The 26352-nt window shown below is 39.0% G+C and overlaps 2 pseudogenes; one reads left to right on the top strand and one right to left on the bottom strand.

The window, feature by feature from the left end:
• Positions 1 to 26352, top strand: part of LOC131914435 (T-complex protein 1 subunit gamma-like) — a 213478-nt pseudogene that overhangs the window by 119318 nt on the left and 67808 nt on the right.
• LOC131914434 (T-complex protein 1 subunit gamma-like) overlaps positions 4076 to 26352 on the bottom strand; it is a 98764-nt pseudogene continuing 76487 nt past the window's right edge.

Raw genomic sequence — 26352 nt, forward strand, 5'->3', positions numbered from 1 at the left:
AGCTTGAACTGTTTGGGAGGCACCCAGTCAATGAGCCCAGGACCTGTTGTTAGCGCATGAGCTGGTTGTTTGGAACCTGGTGCCTATTCAGGGACACTTCTCTCAGCCTGGGAGGAGGGGACTGGATGTGCCTGGACTGAATCTACCAGGTTGAGCTGAATCCACAGGGGAGTCTTTGCACTGGAGGAGATGGGAATGGGGGGTGGTTTGGGGGGAAGAGAGGGGGGAATGGATTGGGAGGACAAGGGAATCTGTGACTGAGATGTAAAATTAAATTAAATCATAAAATAAAAAAGAAAATATAGCATACCCCTTTACTGAGATATAGTGGTTAATAATTTTAATTAATGTCTGGGTAATTTGCATAATATTGGGATTTCCAGATACTTGTCTGTAGATGACTCCAATGTACTTTTTTAAATTGTGTCCTCAGTCATACAGACATTTAAGAGATATGAAGTTATTATTGCACTTTCCAGTGACCTAGGCATAATGTATCATAAAATACAAATGATCTTTACACTCATGGGTTCCCCCAAGGAATATTTAAATTCCTAGTCACCTTTTCTTCATTAGATGTTAATAAAGTGCCACCATTCTGAAAACAGTGCCTTTGTCATAATGAGGACCAGTATCTTCCTGTGGTTTCCTAAGCCTACCTATCTACAGCTTGGAAGTTCTCTCAGAATCATCACTTACCATTTGATCCTCAGCAGCTGCTTCAATGGGACAGTGTCTGTCTCCTCTGTGCTCATGAGAGTTAGAACAGAGTTGACAGAGGAAGATCCTGTTCTCAGCACAGAAGATCCTCTTAATAACCTTGTGAGTCACACACTTATGCTCCTCAGAGCTCAGGTCCTTCTCGAGGCTGGCTTTTCTGACAATGGACACCAGCTTCTTCAGAACAATGTTGGTTCTCCAGCTCTTCTTCTGTGATGGTTCCCTACACATAGGGCATTGGACAGGAAGTTGAGTATCTTCCCAGGAAAGGTGGAGGCAGGCTCGACAGAAGCTGTGGCCACAGGTTATGGTGACTGGGTCTGTCAGGCAGCTCAGGCAGATGAAGCAGGTAAGTTCTTTTTGAAAGGCTTGTGAGAGGTCTGACTCCATTTCTCTGAATGAAGAAAAGCAAAATTGCTATTATTGGACCCCAGAGATGCCAGAGACTGCACATAATTTGCTTAAAGGTGTGTTTCAATCTGTGTATTGCAGAACAGGCTTCATTTTTTTGAGACCAAAAATCAATATAATACAGAATTTTAGTTGCTGATCGTTCCTGTTTCACTCTTCTTAACAGAAATACACATTGATCTGATAAACTTCTGAGCCCTACCACCTGCATCTTTTTGGAGACTCCATCCAAATTAGTACCTTGGTTTATGGTCTGAGACAGGTTTCCCCAGTGCTTATGAAAAAAAATATACACTGTGGAGTGATCAAATTCCTTCATGTCCACTTGCTGGCCTTTCACTACAGACACAGGTAGGTTAAACACATGCTTCTTTGTTGTCTATTCAAGAAAGTACTTCCTACTTCACATGGTCCCTAGTAAATGCTTTACTTGATTTCTGATTTTAGCATCTTAGTCGTTCACATCCCACTGTCCCACCCCTTGACACTTGAAGGCAACATATGTTACTTGTCTTCATTTAGCTGAAAATACCTAACAAGAATAAGAATTAATTTGGTTCGTAATTCAAGGATATTGTTCATCATTGTGGTGAAGAAATGGTGGCAGGAGTTTGAGGTAGCTGGTCTAATGGCATCCAAAATCAAGAAACAGAAAACAAGAAACACTTGCTGCTCAGCTCCTGTTTTCTTTTTCCTTCCTTCAGTTTGAGACCTTAACCCATGGAGTGATCAAGTGATCTCATGAGAATTTAGTGTGGATCTTTCCAAGTGTAGCGATTCTACCTTAAATAATCCTTCACAGACAACCCCAGAGGTTCCATGTGTTTCTTAAAATCTCAATTAATCAAATATTAGGGTAATCTGTGGAGAACCTTGTTTGTTTACCAAGGATAGACTTCTGGGTTGAGTTTAAGGGATGAATCCTTGAGGCATAAATGAGGCTCTCATGACTACTGGATACTTGTCTATCTCAGCAACAGGTGCCCATTGCCCTTCTCTTTGAATATCTACACAAATGAAGAATCTTGATTTGATTGAGGTAAATATCCTCCAAAAAACTTAAGCTTTTGGTGTCTGAAGCAAATGGCATCAAATGGCTTTAGCTGGTGGTTCTGTATATGTATACTTCAATACAATACTAATACTCATTGTTGGAGACTGCAATGCTGCCTTTCTTAATTTGCTTGATGGCCCTCCTTCCCTTATTTTTCTGTACATTAGATACTTAATTCCAAAGTAATAAATAAGTACACAGAGATAATGAAAATTGAACAGAGACCTGAAAAATTGTACCTGATTTTAACTAGAATCTACTTTCATGAATAGAATATTGTGACTAGTTTTCTCTAATTTAATCACATGTATAGTTCCAACCTAATAAATCAATCAATAGTAGAAATAGCCAGTATTTCTAAGACCGTAAAATATGACCACACATTACTTCACACTGTGATATCTTTCTAAAAAGTTTACAAAAGGCGGGGCAGTGGTGGCACACTCCTTTAATCCCAGAACTCAGGAGACAGAGGCAGGCAGGTCTCTTTGAGTTCAAGGCCTGCCTGGTCTTCAAATCGATTTCCAGGAAAGGCACAAAACTACACAGAGAAACCCTGTCTCGAAAAACCAAAAAAAAAAAAAAAGTTTACGACAGAAAAATACTAAAATGTTTTTCTTTGCTAAATCATGAGTTTTCACTTTTATACATAATATTTATAGAATATATCTCTAAACACTAGAAATTTTCAACCTATTCAGAGTATGGATTTTCTATATTATATGTGTACATTTAATTTAGATATGTCCATGTTGCATATATGAAGTACATCAGACACGCTCAAAGAATGTTTTTAGAATTTAGAGAAAGATCAAAATTGAAAATAGAACATCAGAGCAATGAAAGACTGTATATGGATAAACTAAAATTATCTATAGCTGTAACTCACAGTATATTTACAAAGAGAGATGACCAATGGGAGCAGAATCTCTTTTGATAAACAGCAAAATATGAAGCATTTTTAGCAGAAACTTTAGTTTGTTAATAAATTAAAAACAAGAAATATCAACGACTTTCCACCTGTAAATTGTCCACTCACCCAAGAAATAGACTCCGGCCTCAGCAGTGTTTTGTGGAGACACAGCAATACTAGCTCAGCTCTGGGGTATGATCCTCAATGTGTGGAGGAGATAGATGTAGCAGTCTAGGAACCAGAAGATATAGAAACTCACTCTGTCTGGTCTAGAGAAGAATGAAGCTGTCTGGCCCATGGAGTGTCCTTATATACTCTCTAAAGACCACGCCCACTTCCTCCCATGGTTGCTTTAAATAATGCTTCCAATAGGTAAGTCCTTGAAAATAGCATTATTCTTAATAGACAGAAGATTAAATTAACTTTGTGGCCAATGTTCACAAACAAACCTCCACAGTAAGGTTTCCTGAGTTCCTGCTTAGCTGGGTGTGGTAGCTCACACCTTTAATCCTAGAGTGCTAGGGATTGGGCTGCTGAAGTAGTAGGAGTTTTAGTAGCTCACACCTTTAATCCTAGAGTCTTAGGGATTGGGCTGCTGAAGTAGTGTTTTAATTCAAGGCCACCTGGGATATACAATAATAACTTGACTTAAAAAAAACAGAGTAATTTTGCTCCAACATTACACTATTTCTAAATATTTTGTGCTATGTTTATATTTTTGCTTTTCCTTTTGTTTTTGTTTTTGTTTTCTTCTATCAAATGTCTTAGATTTAATCATTGGAAGCAAACTAAATGGAAAGGTTACAATAGAGAAGGTATACCTGTCAGTGCTTTTTGGAAACTGAGATGGGACAGACTGAGGGCTACCCCTCAGTTTGATCCTTTGCAAACAAAGATGTCCACAGTGTTCCTGGAACTCTGACTCAGGAAAGGGGGAGATTGCTGTTTCTGCACATTGAAGTCACCTTGCTCACCACTCACTCCTGGCCAGCATCTGGAGAACTACTTTGCCAGCCTTTCTTCTTGTGGCCAGAGATGATGTCATCAATCTGCAGAGGCAGAACTGCACTCTCCACTGTGGTTTTGTACATTTGTAGCTTCACAGGCAATGGCTCCCATATACCCAGCTCTTTCATGTCCCCTGAGGAACCAGTCTCACCCTTCCTACCCCAGGAATCACAACTCTCCTGTGTGTGCTTGGCTCGAAGGGAGGTAAGTGAATGCATGCTACTGGCCCCAAAGTTCTAGATCAAGGTACGAGAGATAACCTAAAGCTTGGGCCACAGCTTTATATGGCCATTGTTCCAAACCAGTCATGGCCTTAGATTTTTGTGTCAAGGCATGGGCCACAGCCATCTCTGAGGCTCCATAACCCAGTATCAACTGAGGGTCCAGAAGAATGTTTTGGCACACTTGCATGGATCTTAGAGGTTGCTTTCTACTTCTGACAGTATCACCGTGGTGGCTCCTCTAAGAAGAATGGTGCAGGCTTTGGGTCTATGCACTCAGTGAGGAATGTGAAGTATTCATCTCCAATTTTCTTGATTTCCAATAGGCCTGTGCCTGTACCATCATCTTTTCCTCTCAGTTCCTCTGATCTGCTTACTGTCTGTGCTGCACAGGCTCTAGCAATGATTATTGTGTGTCGTCCGTACTCTGCGAATGGCCGTGTCGTTGGCCAGCATGAGGTGGTGCTGAGCTAAATCTGAGATGCCCTTCTCTGAGATGACATTGCCAGGCTTCGGGTGGACAATGTCCTCACACAATTGCTGAATGTACTCTTCTTCCATTTGCAGAATTCGGGTGAAATACTCCTCTCGTGTAAATCAATGTCAGTATGGCTTTCTGCTTTCTTGTACTCCTTAGAAGAATCCAGTAGCACAATCTTAGGGTTCTTGATATAGTGGTGCATTCGTGAATGGGTCACATCCTCGATAATCATGACTCCACGTAAGACACATGAGTCTTCAATGATGCCCTCAGGGATCTTTTTTTCCACTCCTGCATACTTCTTGATGTCAGTTTCCTTTAGGCCAGTCTCTCCAAACTGCACAGTCTCGACAGCATCCAGGGCTATATTGCATGCCAAAGAGGACACTCAAATGAAGACTTTTGCAGTAATAGAGCTATTGATGATGTTCAGCATTATATCACAGTTATTGACATCAATGGGGTATTGATTTTCTTCAGAGTGCTCATCATATCAGCCAGTGTCATGTGGTAAGCACTGATCACCACTGTTGGGTGCATCTGCTGCTCTAGAAAGTGCTCAGCCACAGACAGCATTTCTCCTGCAAGAATAATTACTGATGTGGTCCCATCTCCAACCTCCTCATTCTGGGACCTGCTAATTTTAACCATGGACTTGTCTGCTGGATGCTAGACTTGAATGTCTGGAAGAACGGCATTGCCATCCTTGGTCATCACGATGCCTCCCATTGTGTCCATTGTTCATCATCGATGTAGGTCCCAAACATGTCCGGATGATGTCTGCAATTTTCTTCGTAGCATTGACATTTCCAGATTGAACTTTTCTTCCAGATTCATGCTTTGTATTTTGACTGAGCATGAGCACTGGACTGTGGTCCATCATGGTGGCACGGTTGAAAGCCCTGTACCCAGAGCTGGGGAAGCAGGCAGAAACTTCTGGAGAGAAAGAGCCATGAAGTAAACACTGCCCCCTCAGGACTGACATAGAAACCTCTGCTTTTCCTTTTGTAATTTAACAGTTAATGATATCAATCCGTATTTTAGCAAATATCAACATTAAAAAATTCTTAATAATTCTTGAGAATGTATTGAATTCATTTTTATCATATTCAACTCAACATCCATTTCTTTGAGATTCATCCCCTTTCTATACCCATTCACCATTCAACTTTCTGTTCTTTTTTTTAATACATGGAGAAGAAGACAGTGGTGGCACATGCCTTTAATCCTAGTATTTGGTAGGCAGAGCCATTTTTAAGAGGAAAACCAACCAGAATTAACTTTCAAATTCAGTATTTGCAGGTATAAACAGTTTACTGACCTTTTATAACCTTCCATATCAAAGTTTTTCTTGTGATTCCCCTCAGTAATCTAGAAATCTAAATTTGCATCAGCACTGTACCACAGACAAGAAACTGTTAGTTAACCTCATATAGGGAGTGACATTCCATTCTTGGAGCCAGAGCCTGATCAGGTTTTAGCTCCAGGGCAGGTCCTGGGAGTCCCATCCAACAGCATGGGAGATTCCATGCCCTGGCTGGGCCCACAGACCTGTCAGCTGTGACCCTGGAAGGGCAGCTGGAGCCTCTAGGAGCTCAGAATATGGGAATGGTGGAAAACTAACTGCCCTTCCAGGGCTTGGGGAAGGAAGGGATCCAGGCAGGGAGAGTTCGCCTTTGGAGCCTTTTTTGGAGGATTTTTTTTCCTGCCCAGACGGGCAGATCTGAGTCTCCTGGGTCCTCTGGAAGGACAGGGGGTTTTTCAGCACAGGGAGCAGTGCCAGCAGGAGTGCGTGAATCCTGCCTGCCAGGCCAGTGGGAGCATGAGTCCTGCCTGCCAGCAGGAGTCCTGCCATTGTGGGCCCTAGGCCACAGTCAGTCCTCAGAGAACAAATTCAAATGGGAGTGGCCTCAAACAGCCTCGCTCCCCCAAGGAAGGAGAGACTCATCTCCTTCAGATCACTCAGGAGGATTACTCTGGAGCGGGGACCCAGGGACCCTTGAGCACATCTGCTCTCCCATTTAAGTCCCAGAACAAGTCCTGCACACTTCTGCAGGCACCCAATACAAATGCCAAATCAACCAGACAAAAGACAAGGACATAATAACATAAAACATAGATCGAGCTTGTTTTTACCTCCAACTGGCTGAGTGGGGATCCAGGGGCACCCCCAAAATCTCAGGTGGGGCCTCCAATTGTTGAACCCCAAAGTTTAGGGTCTCAAGTGGGTGCCCCAAGAACCCAGACTCCAGTCCAGTTGATGCAACAGCACGAGGATTTATTAAGCTTCTATATAGAAGGGCTCCTCTGCTCCCAAGAGCAAGAGTTGCATCTTACTGCAGTCCCATAAGGGCTTTTAAAGGAAAAACCTACAAAAACCACAAGATTACAATTCCCATACAATTTCATGGCCTGATCACAGGGTGATCACAGAGGGGGTACAGTTACGTAAACCTCAAGGGGGGTATCAGGGCGGGAGTGGAGCTTACACACAGCTCACGGTGGTCCTTCCTGGAACACCTGCAACTATCCCAGTCACAGTTGAGTGCATCTCTTAACAGAAATCTTTTTACATTGTTATATTGTTACAGGGGTGATTGAGTAGTGGCTGAGTCAGGTTGCCCTGGGAACTAGACTTTTAGTTTCTCATTTCCTGGTGCTTGAAATTTTTCTCTTCTTGAGGCTTGGGGGTGTAAGCCTGAAGGGCTAGGGTCTTTCAATCTGTGAAATTATAAAAGGAAAAGCAAAAATATAAGCACACCACAAAATATTTAGAAACAAAAAAATATGGTTTTAAAATTAGAATTTTAGAATTTTTTTTGTATTTTGAGACAAGTTCTTACTGTATATGCTAGGCATGACTTGAACTAAAACTCCCCCTGCTTCAGCAGCCTTATCTGTAGGACTCTAGGATTAAAGGTGTGAGCTACCACATCCAGCTAAGCTGTGACTTAAGGAATCTTTTTGTGAAGATTTGAATGTGTATACTGGCCATAGAGTTAATTCAATCTTCCATCCATTTAGAATACTGCTATTTACAGGAACTCACCTACAGCAAGCATTAGTAACAGCAATATCAAGACCCCCCCCCCCCACCGGACCCTGCAATCTAAATTCCCTGCCCCCAAATCCATCCACCTGAGATCCTAGCCACTTCCTGTAGCACAGAAACCAAATCACCAGCTCGCATTAGACCTAGAGCTTGCATTGGACCAAGAACTCGAATCGGACGAAGAGATGAGAGATGGGCTGAACTCAATGCAAAAATACATACAACAACATAAAGAACAATAGGGAATCACTGGAACATAGCCCTCCTTCAACAACAAGACCTGAACATCACAATGTAGAAGAAGTAGAAGAAAGTGACCTTAAGAATAGCATCATGATGATGTTAGAGTCCTTTCAAGAAAAAAGGAAAAATGAAATTGAGGAAAAGACAAACAAAAATTGGAAGAAATCAATGAATCCCTTCAAGAAAGCAAAAAAAAAAAAAAACCCATAAAGAAGCAATTAAACATATGAGTGAAACGTTCATTTCAAAACATGAAAATGGAAGTAGAAACAATGAAGAAAACACAAACACAGGGAATGATGGAAACAGAAGATTTGAGTAAATGAACAGGAAACACTGATGCAAGCATAACCAACAGAATGCAAGAGATGGAAGAGAGAATCTCTGGTGTGGAGGATACTATAGAGGAAATAGATTCGTCAGTCAAAGAAAATACCCAAACCAAAAAAGTCATAACACAAAACGACCAGGAAATCCGGGATACAATGAAAAGGCCAAACCTAAGAATAATAGGGATAGAAGAAGGAGGAGAATACCAACTTAAAGGCACAGAAAATATATTCAACAAGATTAGAGAATAAAACTTTCCCAACTTAAAGAAAAAAATATCAGCCGGGTGGTGGTGGTGCATGCCTTTAATAACAGCACTGGGAGGCAGAGCCAGGTGGATCTCTGTGACTTTGAGAAACCCTGTCTCAAAAAAAAACAAAAAAGAAAAAAAAAAAGAAAAAAATCTATGAAGATAGAAGAAGCCTATAGAACGCCAAACAGACTAGACCCCCCAAAAAATCTCCTTGCCACATAATAATTAAACAACTAAATCTACAGAATAAAGAAAGAATATTAAGAGCAGCAAAGGAAAACGACCAAGTGACTTATAAAGGCAGACCCATCAGAATAACACCCAATTTCTCAATGGAGATTTTTTAAAGTCAGAAGGACTGGAAAGATATAATGCAGACACTAAAAGATCATGGATGCCAGCCTATCCTAATATACCCAGCAAAACTTTCAATCACCATAGACAGAGTGAACAAGAAAAAAACAAGATTTAAACAATACCTAACCACAAATCCAGCCCAACAGAAAGCACTAGAAAAAAAATTCCAACCTAAGGAAGTTAGATACACCCACAAAAACATAGGCAATAGATATATATCCCCACAGCAGTAAATCTTAAAGTAGAGAAATACACACACACTACCAGCAAAAGATAACAGCAACTAACAATCACTGCTCATAAATACTTCTTAATATCAATTCACTTAATTCACATATAATAAGACATAGGCTAACAGATGGATTTTAAAACAGGACCTATCTTTCTGCTACGTACAAGAAACACACCTCAGTTTCAAAGATAGACACTACCTCTGAGTAAAGGGCTGGGAAAAGTCTTTCCAATCAAATGGTCTTAAGAAGTAAGCTGGTGTGCTATCCTAATATCCAAGAAAATAGACTTTGAACTAAAATCAATTGAAAGAAATTGAGAAGAACATTACATACTCATCACAGGAAAGGTCCACAAAGATGAAGTTTCAATTCTGAAAAATTATGCCCCAAACACAAGGGCACCCACATATAAAAAAGAAACATCACTAAAGCTTAAATCTCATATAAAACCCCACACATTAATAGTGGCACACTTCAACACCCCACTCTCACCACTGGACAGATCTGCAACATCAAAACTTAACAGAGAAATAAGAGGTTTAACTGATATTATGACTCAAATGGACTTAATCCATATTGATTAATCCATATCCATAGTCAATATCTACAAAACATTCCATCCTAACAAAAAAGAGTATACCTTCTTCTCAGCATCCCATGGAACCTTCTCTAAAATCAACCACATACTTGGCCACAAAGCAAAACTCAACACAAACAAAAAAATTGGAATAACCTCCTTTGTTCTATCAGACTACCATGGTTTAAAGTTAGATTGCAACAACAACAAAAACTACAGAAAGCCTACAATCTCATGGAAACTGAATAATGCTCAATTGAATCACCAATGGGTCAAGGAAGAAATAAAGAAAGAAATTAATGACTTATTAGAGATCAATGAAAATGAAGATACCACATACCCAAACTAATGGGACACAATGAAAGCAGTGCTAAGAGGGAAATTCATAGCACTAAATGCCCACACAAAGAAGTTGGAGAAATCTCATACTACTGTCTTAACAGCATACCTGAAAGCTCTAAAACAAGAAGAAGCAAAGTCACCCAGGAGGAATAGACGCCAGAAAATAATCAAATTGAGAGCTGAAATCAATAAAATAGAAACAAAGAGAACAATACAAAAAATTAATGAGCCGGGCGGTGGTGGCACATGCCTTTAATCCCAGCACTCAGGAGGCAGAGCCAGACGGATCTCTGTGAGTTTGAGGCCAGCCTGGGCTACCAAGTGAGTCCCAGGAAAGGCACAAAGCTACACAGAGAAACCCTGTCTCCTAAAACCAAAAAAAAAAAAAAAAAAGTTAATGAAACAAAGAGTTGGTTCTTTGAGAAAATCGACAAGATAGACAAGCCCTTATGCAAACTAACCAAAAGGCAGAGAGAGAGAGAGCATCCAAATTATCAAAATCAGAAATGAAAAGGGAAACATAACAACTAACACTGAGGAAATACAGAAAACCATCAGGTCATACTTCAAAAATCTCTACTCCACAAAACTGGAATATCTAAAAGAAATGTATAATTTTCTGGATAGGTACCACATACCTAAGTTAAATCAAGGCCAGATAAACTATTTAAATAGTCCAATAACCCCTAAGGGAATAGAATCAGTCATTAAAAGTCTCCCAATCAAAAAATGCCCAGGACCCACCAGATGGTTTCAGCACACAATTCTACCAGATCTTCAAAGTAGAGTTAATACCCAGCTCTAGTTCACTTACAGACCTACTCAGGCCTTATTTTGTTCCCCATATATACTTCTAATGATTGAATCTGTTATAGTTTTTCTAAAACAATACACTTTGTATTTTCATGATATGCTTTTTTGGACATGTTCTATAATGCAGTAACTAGCATTAATTACACAATATCAGTATAAAATGAATATCCAACATTTCAAAGCAGCAGAAATTGAACAAAATTGTAATTGCATTTATTAATAATTGAGAAAAATTCAGAACTGATTGGAGGGTCAAAACAATCTATATTATATTTCATAAAATCTCAAATATTAACAACACAAAATATTTATATAAAAGCTATAGCAGTCTCAGATCAATATCCTGTACAATAAAATATACAGAAAATTGTGTGGAGGTTTCGACTTGATATAGTTATCCATAAAATTATCCTGGCATAAGTCTTCACATTTAAAATTAGTATTTATTTCATATTTGTGAAATTGATCCTATGTCATTTTAATGTATGATTATTGTGTAATTCTGTTTGATATATTGCTGTATATGTAGATTGTTTTCCAAGGAACTTTTATGAACATAAATTTTATTTCTTGGTAAAATGTTTCTAAAATCACAGCAAGCATAAGGCTTCTTGATGTCACTCTTCTGACACTGAATAAGGTTTGAACATCTGCTAAAGGTTTCCTTCCCCTACCCATATTATAGAGAATCCTTTTATCGCATGAGTACTTGGGTAATAATTATCAATTGAGTTTGTTTCTTTCATGAATTTTTCTTACATGTTCTAAGTTTTGAGCTACTTGTAAAGAAAATTTTAAAATTCTGAACGTGTTAAGTTTCTTCCCATTAGTGATACTCTGTTAGGCTTGAATATTTGAGGACTCTGTAACACTTGCCACATTCTTGATATTGTATGGGTTCTCTCTAATATGGATTACGTGATGATCTTCAAGATTTAAAAAACTAGATAAGGTTTTCCCACATGCTTTGTATTTGTAAGCTTTACCTAATGTATGGTTTTAGTGAGTTTATGCAGAGATGATCCATGGGAAAAGGATACAACATATGACACATTTATTACAATTTTAAGGGTTCTGCCTTTAGTGGGTCTTTAGTGGCCTTAAACATGTGAATAGTGGGCAAAGGACTTGTCATGATCAGTCTATTTTTAACTTTCTTCTCCATTTTGGATTCTTTGATGGACTTGAAGTTTTGAGGCCCTGGTAAAAAATTTGCCACATTCTTTACATCTGTAATGTTTCTTTCCTGTGTGGAGTTTGGGATGTCTTTGTAGATGTGAGATCTGCCTAAAGAATTGTCACATTCTTTACATCTCTAAGGTTTTACTCCTGTATGTATTCTTTGATGAATATAAAAACTTGAGCTATGAGGAAAAAAAAAGAAGAGTTAATACCAATACACTTTAAATTGCTCCACACAATAGAAACAGAAGGAACATTACCAAACTCCTTCTATGAGGCTACAATTGATTTCCAGGCTACTCTGATTCACACGCCAAACAAAGATGCAAACAAAGAAAAAGAACTACAGACCAATCTCTCTTATGAACATTGATGAAAAAATACTCAATAAAATACTGGCAAACAGACTCCAAGAACACATCAAAACAACTATCCACCATGATCAAGTAGGCTTCATCTGAGGGATGCAAGTGTAATTTAACATACAAAAGTCTGTCAATGTAATACACCATATAAACAAATTGAAAGAAAAAAAAAAACATATGATCATCTCACTAGATGCTGAAAAGGCCTTTTACAAAATGCAACATCCCTTCATGATAAAGGTATTGGAGAGCTCAGGAATACAGGGAACATACCTAAACATAATAAAGGCAATTTACAGCAAGCCAACAGCCAACATCAAAGTAAATGGAGAGAAACTCAAAAGAATTCCACTAAAATCAGGAACAAGGCAAGGCTGTCCAGCCTCCTGATAATTATTCAATATGGTACTTAAAGTTCTAGCCAGAGGATTAAGACAACATAAGGAGATCAAGGGGACACAAATTGGGAAGAAAGAAATCAAGCTTTCGCTATTTGCAGATGATATGATAGTATACAAAAGTTTCTCCAAAAATTCAACAAAGGAACTCATACTGCTTATAAACACCTTCAGAAACATAGCAGGACACAAGATTAACTCAAAAAAATCGGCAGTCCTCATATATACAATTGACAAACAGGCTGAAAAGGAAATCAGAGATACATCACCCTTTACAATAGCCACAAATGATATAAAATACCTTGGAGTAACACTAACTAAGCAAGTGATGGACTTATATGACAAGAACTTTAAGTCTCTCAAAAAAGAAACTGAAAAAGAAATCAGAAAATAGAAAGATCTCCTATGCTCATGGGTAGGCAGGATTAAAATAGTAAAAATGGCAATCTAACCAAAAGCAATCTACAGATACAATGCAATCCCCATCAAAATACCAACACAATTCTTCAAAGACCTGGAAACAACAATACTCAACTTCATATGGAAAAACAAATAAACCCAGGATAGCCAAAAGAATCCTGTACAATAAAACAACCTCTGGAGGCATCACGAACCCTGACCTCAAGCTCTACTATGGAGCTACAGTAATAAAAGCAGCTTGGTGCTGGCATAAAAACCGACATGTGGAACAATGGAATAAAATTGAAGACCCTGACATTAATCCTCACACCTATGAACATATAATTTTTGACAAAGAAGCCAAAACTGTACAATGGAAAAAAGAAAGCATCTTTAACAAATGGTGCTGGCAAAACTGGATGTCAACATGTAGAAGGCTGCAAATAAATCCATATCTGTCACCATGCACAAAACTTAAGTCCAAGTGGATCAAAGACCTCAACATAAATCCAGTTACTCTGAACCTGAAGGAAGAGAAAGCAGAAAGTAGTCCTGAATGTATTGGCACCGGAGATCACTTCCTAAATATAAGACCAGTAGCACAGACACTGAGAGAAACAATTAATCAATGGGACCGCTTGAAACTGAGAATATTTTGTAGAACAAAGGACACAGTCAACAAGGCAAAGTGACAGCCTATAGAACGGGAAAAGATCTTCACCAACCCCACATCTGACAGAGGGATGATATCCAAAAATATATAAAGAACTCAAGAAATTAGACATCAAAATGCCCAACAGTCCAATTGAGAAATGGGCTATAGAACTAAACAGAGAATTCTCAACAGAGGAAGCTCAAATGGCTGAAAGACATTTAAGGAATTGCTCAACATCCCTAATTATCAAAGAAATGCAAATCAAAAAGACTCTGAGATACCACCTTATGCTGGAGAGGATGTGGAGCAAGGGGAACTCTCCTCCACTGTTGGTGGGAATACAAGCTTGTACAGCCACTTTGGAAATCAATATGTCACTTTCTTAGAAAATTGGGAATCAATCATCAGCAAGACTCAGCTATACCACTCTTGGGCATATTCCCAAGAAATACTCAATCATACCACAAGGGCACATGCTCAGCTATGTTCATAGCAGCATTGTTTGGAAACAACCTAGATGCCCTTCAGCTGAAGAATAGATAAGTAAAATGTGGTCAATATACAAATGGAGTACTGCTCAGCAGGAAAAAACAATGACATCATGAGTTTTGCAGGCAAATGGATGGATCTAACCCAGACTCAGAAAGACAAACATGGTATGTACTCACTCATAGGAGGATACTAGATGTAAAACAAAGGATGACTTCTACTCACAACTCCAGGGATGCTACCTAGTAAAGAGGACCCTAAGAAAGACACAGGGATCACCCAACGACAGAGAAATGAATGAGATCCACATGAGCAAACTGGACATGGGGGGTGGGTAATGAAGGGCAAGGGTCAGGGGAAAGATAGCTTAGGTGAGCAGGAGATCCCAGCTGGATCAAGAACAGAGAAGGAGAACAAGGAAAGAGAGACCACGATAAATGAAGACCCTATCGGAATAGGAAGAAGCAAAGTGCTAGAGAGGTTCCCCAGAAATCCACAAAGATACCTCCACAATAGACTACTGGCAATGGTTGAGAGAAAGCCGAACTGACCTACTCTGGTGATCAGATGGCCAAACACCCTAACTGTCATGATAAAACTCTCATCCAATGACTGATGGAAGCAGATCCAGAGATTTACGTCCAGGCCCCAGGCGGAGCTCTGTGAGTCTATTCGGTGAGAAAGAGGAGGGATTGTATGAGTGAGAGGATTTGAGACCAAGGTTGGATAAAGCACAGGGACAAATAGCCAAACTAGTGGAAACACATGAACTATGAACCAATAGCTGAGGAGCCCCCAACTGGATCAGGCCCTCTGGATAAGTGAGACAGTTTATTAGCTTGAACTGTTTGGGAGGCCCCCAGGCAGTGGGATCAGGACCTATCCTTAGTGCATAAGCTAGCTTTTTGGAGCCTGGTGCATCTGTTTGGATACTTTGCTCAGCCTGGGTGAAGGCAGGAGGGGACTGGACCTGCTTCGACTGCATCTACCAGGCTGAGCTGAATCCCCAGGGGAGTTCTTGCCCTGGAGGAGATAGGAAGGGGGAGTGGATTAGGGGTGGTGGGGCAAGGGTGTGGGAGGAGGGAGGACTGGGGAATCCATGGCTAATATGTAAGATTAAATTAAATTATAAAAAAAGAAATATGGGTTAATTTAAATGTAAGAGTTAGGCAGTAACAAGCCTGAGCTATCAGCTTAGCATTTATCAGTCATCTTAGGTCTGTATGTTTGTTATTTGGGAGCAGGTGGTTGGGACAGGGAAACTCTCACCTACATACATTTTCTTCAAGTAGCTCAGGATCTCATTAAATGGTGAAGATACTTAGAGAAAAGGATGGGTTTGGTTGCTTGTGTTATTTAAAAAGAAATAAATGTAATCAAAGAATTTAAATTTTCTGAAAAGTGTGGACAGTAAATTACACTGATAGAAGTCACTAGTTGAATTTAAACATAGAAGTAGTTAATGGAGGAGGATAAAATATTCAATAAATGTGATCTAGAATGTCCCTCTTCATTTGAGACTGTGTAACTCTATGGAAAGAAATGATCAGAACAGAATATAGGAAATGGTATCCAGACTTCTACAAAGAAGAGGAGAATGATAGAGTGAATGAAAAATGAAGGCCAAACTATTTTAGAGGAACTCAAGCAAAGTGAAGCCATGATGTTCCAAAAGAGCAATTAATTGAGAGAAATGTATCAGGAACTGATGGCAATGTCACAGGAGCTGTTTGTGGTACTGCTGCAGGTGCACATGGAGGAGTCCATGAAAATGTTTTATTAAATGAAGCCCACATCTGTGACTGTTACATCTATGATAGCATTCTATATTCCCTACATTTTTATGTTTAAGGGGTTTCCTTTTTAGCAATAATCTGGAAGAACTAAATTCAGTAATAATCTTGAAAGAATAAGCTTTTTGAAATTGTGTCAGTAGATATCCCAAGGAATATGTCTTAATTTTTGGCTTCTGTAGCTTGCTTCTCTGAAAGCCCAAATTCACCGGTTGCTGTTTCCAACATTCCATTTTTACCTCTACTTGGATATTATGCACAATTTTAAAGAAAACTGTGTCTTAATTTCTTCTATTTGAAAGCTGTGTTTTTGAGAGTTCTTTGGGAGGTTGGGATTTTGAGATAGGGTCCTACTCTGTGGTGCATGATGGACTCCAACTCACAGTAATCCTCAGGCCTCCAATCTGGCAGTTCTGGAATTACAGGCATGAGGTCATCCTCTTGAAGTACCCTTAGTTAAAGTATCCCTGTGCTTTATGTTCAAGCCCAGGGAAAGTTACTTTTGTTGATGGCTTGGGATTATAAAGTAATGTACAATCAATTTATATGCCCTTCTCAAATTTTACTCTCATGGTCTGATTTATCAAGAATTTAAATTCTGCTAACCTGTTTCATTGGCATTTTCTGGAGACATGAAAATAAATTTGCAGGGTGGATTGGTGTGAAGATGACTGTTATTTATCTGAATGATATAAATGAACATTGTATGTCATTTTTTCAGAAGTCTAAGTTTCTGTTTTCGTTTGCAGGATTTTGATGATATGTTCAGAAGGTGAGTTTAGCTACCAGTGAAAGCCAGAATATCTCAAAATATGCTATAAAATTGACCAAGCCACCTTAGCGAAGTACAGATATACTTTATACAGATAATATACAATTGTTTGTGTATATTGTATTTTGGATTGTTTTCATGGATATTTGACTTCTGTTCTTCTTTACCAGAAAGTGTCCTTTATTTCTACTTATGAATGAAGGATTATATGTGTTTTAGTTAGGGTTTTTTTTTTATTGCTGTGAAGAGACACCATGGCACAGAAAAGATTGAATTGAATGGGCTCGCCTACAGCTTCAGAGGTTTAGTCCATTGTCATCATGGTGGGGAACATGTTGGAGTGTAGGCAGAGCTGGTGCTGGAGCTGAGAGTCCTTACATATTGATAAGTAGACAATGGGAATTCAACTGACTGTCACATTGAGGGAAGCTTGAGCAAAAAAGAACTTAAAGCCCTGACTCACAGTGACACACTTCCTCCAACAAGGCCACACCTAATAATAATGTCATTCCCTTTGGGGTCTATTTTATTTAAAACAATCACAGTATGTAATTAGGCTTGATGCTAAAATTTTTAATTTTGAAATCATAAACTTTGAAGCCCATGGGCTATTTTTCTGGTTATAGAAGAAAGACAGGAAACACTGAGAAGTGGATTGGTAACAGAAAGGGCTTCTAGGTGGAAACTATGCTGTTTCCTGATCATGGGGGTCAGTATGATATCAGAAATGGCTTGTTGTGAAACATGTTCAGATGAGTGTTTATTTCTTTTTAATTTGATTTGTGGTAACTATGTGTATGAGTGTGCATGCACATGTGCCATTGCACATGTGTGGAGGTCAGAGGACAACTTTCAGGAGACAGTCCTCTCCTTCCACCATGGATGAGTTCCAGGGATTGAACTCAATTTGTCAGGCTTGTGTGGCAAGGGATTTAACCCCTGAGCCATTTGGCTGAACTTGGAGTGAGGTTTTTCCTAATCACTTTGATGATATCTTTAGCAACAGGCAGATCTGAAGTGTTTAATTATTCTTTTATCAATAAAAATTTAGGAGTCAGATGTTGGAGTAAAAATCTTATTTGATCAGAGAAGTGAAGTAATGGTGAAGTGACCAGTGACTTGTCTTTCTCTCTCCTTCCTTGGTCCAAAAGGGCTGAGCATCTCTCTATTATTTCTCCGGTCTCTTTATATGTACTCAATCCTTTAAAATCTCTATGGCTAAATTTGGTCTTGTGACCATTTCTGGCGACCTTTGAAGACTCCAAAAGGAGGATGGGGCCTCACAATGACGATTCCACCTGGATTGTGGTGGCACGGTTAAGCTGACAAACACCACCCAAAGATCAGCTTTGAACTACAAACTACTCAGGACAATTTTCCAGTAGTTAGCTAAGATGGTTCAGTCTCACAGACTACTCCAACCAAGACTTCAGATAAGCACTGCACTTTCCCATCACATCTAGACTGGACAACAGCTAACTCTCCAAAGACTTGACCATTATCTCAATTTTCTCTGGGTCTCCTAAAGTTGCTATCACCTCCAGACAGCAAGAAGTAATTTTAAGAATATGATGCCCATATTTCCAAGAGGTGGGGTAGTAGTTTTCAGTCATTTTGTGTTTTATGGATGTTTGCCATTATTTAGAGGGGTTGGTTACAAGTTGTTATTGGTCATGGTCAGGGAGGAAACTAAGCAAAGGAGATCTCAGATTCAGGGATCTCATTCTGAAAAGAAAATAGGGAGGATATAGGAATCATAGGATAAAAGGATAGATTATTGAATCTGCTTTTAAACAAAAAAAACCCTACTCGTCTCAAATATTTTATATAGGTAAGGATTTTTGTATGTTGATGCAAATTTAAGGTTATATTTGTGATACTGTATATGATTATATTCTAGTTTAAGATATTTTTGTATATTGATACATATTTAAGATTATTTTTTGTCATACTATGTATATGTTTCTAATCTTGTTTAAGGTATTGTACTTACGCAGCTCATTTAACAATGTAATATAAGTTTTTAGTCCTTGAAGGTGTTATTACAAACTATTTAGGATAATTAACAAATAGAGGTTAGTGGCTAGTCGTCTAGCAATCAAATTTTGACCATATTGGTTAAGTTTTAAAGGTTAAACAGACATATATTTTAGATAGATGGTCTTCAAACACTTCAGAGATCCACATAATATGGCATTTAAGATGTTTTTAATAACATAAGGCTTTTCATTACAGTGAGACATGTCTGCTCCTGGCAGCACCAATCGACTTCAAAAAAGGATGATGAGCATTGAAGACTCTCTATATGGAGTTTGCTTTCATTGTAGCAAAAGTAGCCACTGGACAAGAAACTTCCCTTACCTCAATTGTTGACAGTATGTTGAGCAAACTGGCCAAGCAGGGCACAACGGAAGATGGCTGCCAAACTTTGCAAAGATAAGGTAGAAAGTCCTTCAAAATTCCTGCTTCACAGAAAAGTCTGTCAGATATTCTAGGCTTGTAGCCTAAATGTCAAAATGGAGTCAGTCAGCACCTGAGTTCCACAACACCCACTTTCTAGTTTCAACAGACACAAAACAATTTCTGTCTAAGACTTATCAGATGTTCCCTGATGTTAGCCAATCCATTAGTTCATCTGATAAGTATTCTAGTTTGTGAAGTGTTTTGTGATTCTGAAATGGAAAATAATGTCAACCAAGCTAGGTGTGGTGGAGCATACCTGTCACAGCAGTATGGAGGCAGAGGCAGGTAGATTGCCTCTAGTTTGAAGCTGGTATGGTCTACAATGAGTTCCAGACCAGCCAGTAATTATATATATATATATATATATATATATATATATATATATATATATATATATATATATATATGGTGAGACCTAGTCTTAAAGCAAAATGAAAATGAAGCCAGATCTTTATATTAAATTAAAAAGACCTTTTAAAGGTCTTTACAATGTGATTTTTAAGAAAAAAAAAGACTAAGTCAATAGCGGATGATATTTCAGCACTGGATGAATGAGTTGGGGGTTTGTTTTAATTACATTTACTTACTTCTTTTGTGCATTTGTGCTCTTGAAAAGGCAGCAATGTGGAGGTCACACAACAACCTCTACAAGGCAATCCTTGCCTTCCCCCTTGGGGGTCCTTAGTGTTGGAACTCAGGTTGTCAGGACTATTAGCAAGTGACTTTACCTCATGGGTCATCTGACCAGCAGGGATGTAGTAACTGATTGGAGAGTGGGGTGTCCTGAAAGAATCAAAACTGACTGATTGCAATAATTAAATAAAGTATCCTCAGGGGAAAAAAAAGAAAATGTTTCAAGATTTAAAAAGATAGTTTTGTGTTGGTAATACAAGTTAGGATAGAAAGTGAATTAGGTAAAAACTTTGAACTCACTAAGACAGGATAGATAATGGAATATTTTCTCTGAATTAGCCAAATGCAAATGGCCTGGACATTGTGAATATAATCCTTGCCTACTAATTGTCCTTACTGCATATGCTTTAAATGTGCTAGAATTAAAACCTTCCTTTTTATCTAGACAAAAAGGAGAAAATGTTGTGGGAAGTTTTGATCACACTCTGACACTCCTGAAACTGACAAAGTTTATCCTGAGTCAGAGGGCGGAGCTAACTACTAGCTGACCAGAAATACCAGAGAAAAACATCAAATAGCAGAGTCAGAGATTAGACTTTGGAGAATCTAAGAAAACACTCATCAGTGAAATGTAGGAACACACATGAGAGAATTCTCTTTGTAGACTATGTAATGTACAACTTTGAGCCCTAAGATATGGAACTTGGGATAAATTCGTGAAATGGCCAATGTGTGCTAGAAATGAGCTCCCCATCCATGAATACTGACTAACCTGGTAGATTCTGGTTTGGAGATTTTACTGATGTTCCCAGCACTGCTCCCTGTTCCAATTTGAAGACCAACTCAGGTTTAGGAATGCATTGCCCTGTTAATAAGTAATAATGTAGGACTTAGAAAAATTCTGCTAGTAAGATTCTTTGAAGAAAGAAAAGACCAGGTTTTAGGGTCTGTGCAATAAAAATGCAAATGTAAACCTTCCACTAGAGAGCATTGAACAATCATGTGATCCGAGGCCTAGATGCTTAACCCTATCTAGGTGGTGTTGATGCCTGCCTTTGATCCCAGCACTGGAGAGACAAAGGCAGGTGGATCTCTGTGAGTTTATAGCCATCCTCATTTATAGAGGGAGTTCCAGGACAGGCAGGGCTATGAAGAGAAACCCTGTCACAAAAAGAAACAAACAGAAGGAACCTTACTTCTAAACAGCCTTAAGTGTTTGCTTCTGAGTATTGCCAAGTGACAACAGGTTGCTATAGGTTTCCAACATTTCATTGCTGTATTGCATCTTCTGAGAATCATTTGAGATTCTGCCACTCCTCCCAGGTCAAGTTCACAGTTGTAGGCAGAGTTTTCACATACTGGCAGCTGTTTCCAAATTACCATACAGAGGCTTATATTAATAGTAAATGCTTTGGCTGATAGCTCAGGCTTGTTATTAGTTAACTCTTACACTTAAATTAACACATATTTCTTATCTATACTTTGCCACATGGCTCATGGCTAGTTACCTTATCTTCTGGCTGGTGTCTCCTGTGACTCCATTCTTCTTCTTCCCATCATTTTCAATTTGGCTTTCCCACCTAACTTTATCCTGTTCAGATATTGGCCAGTCAGCTTGTTTATTAAACCAATCATAGTGACATAATTACACAGTGTACAGCACACAGTGGCATCCTCAAATGAGATATAAATTAGTTTTTAGCATTTCCTGGACAAAACTCTACTAGTTAAAGAGTAATGAACAGTCTGGTTCTGTTAATTCAAACTAATCAAGTAGATGATCAAAGGTCACTCCTCTGGTTTGAACTAGGAATATAATACAGGAAGGCTGTGTCTTCTAGTCTCTGGCCACATTCCCATTTCAGGTAAGTTTTCTGTGATTGTGAATCATTTCTAAAGGGCATACCTTGATGTAAGAAAGAGCTCACTGGCTTGAGCTTGGTTATTTCCATACATGCAGCACGGATATCAATTAAACATAATCATCTCCTTGACTTTGATCTGCAAAATGAAGACTTTGCCATCAGTTCCTGTCCTCTTTTCAGACCTCATTCTAAGCCACCGCAGAAGAGCAACTGACAAGAAATTTAAAACTAACCAACTATATTGGTTAATTTTCATCTTGCCCTTACAAAAACAACTGTGATGTTTTTTTCCCCTCAGTTTCAGAGGACATAATCCATCATGGTCACGGGAGGATGCATCATCAGGTCACATTGCGTGTGTAACTGGGAAGCACTGAGAGATGAATGCTTGTGCTCATTTGATTTCAGTTTCACCCCTTTTTCCTCAGTCCTCTACACCAGCCCATGGCATGGTGCTGCCCTCACTGATGGAAGGTCTTCAGTTCAATTGCACAGACACAGCCCGTTGTTGTGTCTCCTCATAGATTCTAAACCCAATAACTGAAGAAGGAATGTTATTCATCACTCCAACACCCACAGTTTTCCAAGGATTTGAAGTGGTACATGGAGTGAGGGAATGGACACAGAAATTTCCAATACTGAATCTGGAGAAGAACTTTAACTGTGAAATGATGTCCCACTATTTCCATCCAGAGACTACACAACAAATCCTAAATACTTTCTCCTATACATATAATCTGTAGATATGACTGAGTTCTTCTTTTCCTTTGGTCCTCTAATTTCATTCCAAGATGTGACCACCTTAAGTCATGTGGGTTAAAGTCAGGCTTTCTTTCTATTGTTGAATTCAAGGCTGTCTGTGAGAGTATGTCACAACCAATTAAATGAGAATCATTATCTAAGATGTTTTAATAGATAATAAATCAATTAAATCCAGATAAAATAAGAAGACAGTCAGATTTTCTTGAATGTAAACCTGGGGGTAGGTATGACCATTTCAATACTTTTAGTTTTTCCATCAAGAAGGTGTTCTAACTTTTTTTTTATAAAAATCTAGTGGATGATATGGATGGCAAGTATAGAAAATGATTGTGTTGAGGCTGAATTCTTCTTCTTATTTGGGCAGCTAACATAGAGCATGCACTCCCATTAAGTCCTAGATATACACTAACCAATATTGATTCTAATATTAAGACAACTGTAGGTCTGCAGTGTGTATGATGGAGCCCTAATGCTACTTGGAAGATATTTTCTAGTGGCAACTCTGTGAGTCAGAAAGCAGAAGACATAGTTATTTGGGAGGAGGTGGTATATTTCAGGTTATCCTCAGGAGGAGTTCCTCAGAAGGCAGGATAAGTCTTTGTGCTGAACCTTTCTCTCAGTCAAGTGGATGAACAGGGACTTCTGGCAAGGAGGAGGACTACATGGCTAAGAAGTCAATAGCACAGTCTATCTTTTTGATTCTCAAAGGATGCTGACAATCTGGGGTTTTTACATTCTCTTGTGAGTTGAGCAAACTGAGTTATGGAAAGGAAATGCCTATTTCCTAGTGAACAGGGATAGCGATATAGATGCACATGAATATGATAACACATAAGCACACATGCACAGACACATTGAAACACAGGATGTGAAGATAGATGTAATGGAGCGCAAGTGACAGATAGAAATGACAGAACCATTAGACCTTCTCATAGGGATGTCTTCTGAAGAATTGAAAGATAGGTAACATCAGCTTTGCCTACCATGAACTTCACTTCCTTCCTAACATCTCCAGAATCAAGGAGAAATAGCCAGAACTTGAGGCTCTGCCATATGCCAGGGTACATCCTACTACCTTGACTGCATATGGGCAACATCAGTGGGTCCAGCCCCAGAATAATTTCAGCAGCTGTGTGCATAGATCTGCACAAATTAGACGCTGAGTCATAACTCTAGTATCCATGTGGAGGGCACATTTTTTGATATTTTGATATTTGGCTGCTTAGGTTTGTAACTTATCCAGCATCACCCAGGAGGAGGTTTAGCCCAGTTTTGCAAGGCCTGATGAACTACAGGCTCCTGTAGAGTCAGATGCTGCTGTTATGACAACTTGTCCCTTTCACATAGCCCTTTTCTTATGGAAGCTCAGCTTAGGACTGTAGGAGGGCCCCAAAGACCACAAGAACCCTCAACGGCTTCACTGATCTAGGAGCTCACACCATTATCCACACCTGTTCAGGCAGAAGGTAAAGCAGGGTGTATACTCTCCATGTAGGAAATCCTCACAAGTTTGACAAACCCTGCTCCCTCATTCAGAATTTAATGGGTAAGTTATAAGTCATTTTAATGTCTTTTGCATCATCATTTTGTACATACCTTGGATCTATCTTAACATACTCATTATGGTTTTTATGTTCTCTAAATTCTAAACACAACTCAATCTAAAAACTGATATACACATAAATAATATTAAAATGCTTTTCCCTCCAGCCCTCCTTAATAGTTAGACCTATCATGATCACTCAAACATTAATTTATCACTGATTTGGTTTACTACAAAAATAAACAAAACATTAGATTTTAAATGTAGTAAAAGAAAAGAAAAAAGCCTAGTAGTACTTATTTACAAGAACTTAGGAAAGAAGCACTAAGTCACACACTCACAGAATATCACAACTGGGGAAAACGAAAAAATCAGCAGATCATGGGGATCCCAACCCCCATGATACATCTATATCCTAGCTTCTGCATCAGTGGTTCCAGAAACATTGTGGAAGTGGGGTCAGAAGGATGGTAAGTGTCAGAATACTAGGAAATCTTCTGTGAAACAGTCTCTCCTAGAAATGGCTGCATAAATCAGAACAAAACAATGAATATGTGGATGTGGAAGTAGAAATTTTTTTCTTTATTAAGGAATTTTCTACTCACTCCTCGTGCTATCCACAGACCCCACTCCTCCCTCTTCTCACCCTCCAAGCCCTCTTTCCCAAGCCACCCCGCATCCCCACATCCCCCAAATCGAGGTCTCCCATGGGGAGTCAGCAGAGCCCAGCACACTGAGCCTAGGCAGGTCCAAGCCCCTTCCCACTGCACCAATGCTGTGCAAAGTGTCTTACCACAGGGAAGTGGGAAATTTTTGAAGAGACTCACACCTAGAATTAGCCTCTATCAGGGATGAGCTCACTCACTCTTCACACAATACAGAGTGATCAGCCCTGATGATGACTATTCTTGGTTGTCAATTTGACTATTTGTAGAATTAACTGAAAATCAAGAAGCTGTGATTATTCTTGTGGGAGATTTTTCTTGATTGAATCATTTGAAGTGGACAGTTCTACCTTAATCTCGATCTTTTGAGGTGTGAGAATCTACCTTAAATTTTGGCCACACCTTCTGGTGCCAGCTTAGAAAAAGGAAGTGTAAAAAAGAATAGAGGGAGAAAATGATGTAATTTTACTTCAACTAACAACATAGTAGAAATAAAGGTTAAAAACTCGGCATCCAGGTGCAAAGTGATCAACAGTACCTGACTGAGATATTGCAAGTTCCTCCTGGTGGCGGTGGTGGCACACGCCTTTAATCCCAGCTTTTCAGAGGCAGAGACAGGCAGATCTCTGGGAGTTCAGGGCCAACCCGATCTAAAGAGCTCATTCCAGGAAAGCCAAGGCCACACAGAGAGAAATCCAGTTTCTGAAAAAACGTGTTTTGGGTTCTGACTCGTTTCATATCTGAATTTTCATACAGTTCTCTGACTGGTTCATTTGAACTCTAGACAGCTGGAGAGCTAGGAATCTTTGAACTCTAATGTCACTATACACGCTTGGAACTAAAATAGAATGATGTATATGGAATGGATTTTTTGTTTTGTTAAAGAACAGAGAGTTGAGTGTGTAGGGAAAGAGGATGGATCTGGAAGGAGTTGCCGTTGAGGTGAATACGATCAAAAGAAGTTGTACAAAATTCTCAAAGAACTATTAACAATTTTTAATGTTGATATTTTTCAAAATCAGAGATTGATGACATCATTTGTTAAATTATCAACAGCAAAGAATAAACACACTGCAAAATATTTAGATACAGTAAAATATTGTAGGAAATTTACTTCCTTTTTTTTTTTTTTTTTTTAGAAATGTTCTCACTGTATATCCTAGGCAGACCTTGAACTAAAACTCTTCCTGCTTCAGCAGCCCATTCTCTAGGACACTAGGATTAAAGGTGTGAGCTACCACCACACCCAGTTAAGCAGTGAATCAGGAAATCTTGTTGTGGAGAATTGCTTGTGAAGATTGACCACAAATTTAATTCAATCTTCCATCCATTCAGAATACTGCATTTTCCAAGAGCTCAC

Source organism: Peromyscus eremicus, chromosome 7, assembly GCF_949786415.1.
Source record: "Peromyscus eremicus chromosome 7, PerEre_H2_v1, whole genome shotgun sequence".
Taxonomy (NCBI): Eukaryota; Metazoa; Chordata; class Mammalia; order Rodentia; family Cricetidae; genus Peromyscus; species Peromyscus eremicus.